The sequence below is a fragment of the Condylura cristata genome, unplaced genomic scaffold (genome assembly GCF_000260355.1).
Source record: "Condylura cristata isolate star-nosed mole 26May11 unplaced genomic scaffold, ConCri1.0 scaffold00004, whole genome shotgun sequence".
NCBI classification, from domain to species: Eukaryota; Metazoa; Chordata; class Mammalia; order Eulipotyphla; family Talpidae; genus Condylura; species Condylura cristata.
In genome coordinates this window covers 68,847,818-68,848,707 of record NW_004567105.1, presented here as the reverse complement: position 1 = coordinate 68,848,707, position 890 = coordinate 68,847,818, and positions in this window count along the sequence as shown.

The following is an 890-nucleotide window of genomic DNA, read 5'->3' as shown; positions in this document are numbered from 1 at the left end:
CCCCACTGTGACAGGAGACTAAGAACTCAGCCAGCCAGGGGGAAAGTGAGGAAATCTCCTGGCCCAGCAACTCTAGATGAAGGAGGAAGGTCGTGGTGGTGAAGGAACCCCCCTGAGCCTATTCCCATCAGATGGCAAAAATTAGGGAGACTGTGAAATGCTCCTGATCTATGTTCTTTTTTGATGTTTAAGTTTAAGATTTATTTTTATTTATTTATGCATATAAGAGCTGGGGTGTAGGCCCAAGGTGTGTTGGGGGGAACAGGATTCACCAGAGACAGAGTAGGGAGCAGAATAGGCAGATCTACTGAAATAAACTGCTGAGGGGATCAGCGGGCCAGTCAAGGGAGGTCTGCTGTGCCATGTGGGTCAGCTCCCTTGCTGGGGATCTAACTCATGTCACAGTGGCTAGCGATAGCTCGATAGCACCGTCTTTAAACCCTGTGCCACAGGCTGGCCCCTGATTTTTAATTATATGTGCCTCATTCAGGAGTGACTATTTCTGAGATAGAGAGATGATAACTGTGTCCAGACAGACTCCCATCAAGTAAGACCCACCCTCGTGGCACAACGGGTTAAAGCACAGCACTAAGAAGCTAGACGCAGCTAGTTCACGAATTCTGTTCTCCGCCAGGGAGGTGACCCACATGGCGCAGCAGACCTCTCCTGACCCGCCTGTTGCTCCCCTCAGCAGTGTATTTCATCCATCTATCTCCTGTTCTGCTCCCTGCCCTGTCTCTGGTGAATCCTCTCACCATTCCTGCATCTCTGGCCTGTACCCCAGTTCTGCATGCATAAATAAATCTTTTTTTAAAATGTAACTAGGGCCCTCCCTGGTGGCGCAGCAGGTTAAAGCACAGCACTGAGAAGCTAAAGCCACTTCAGCATGA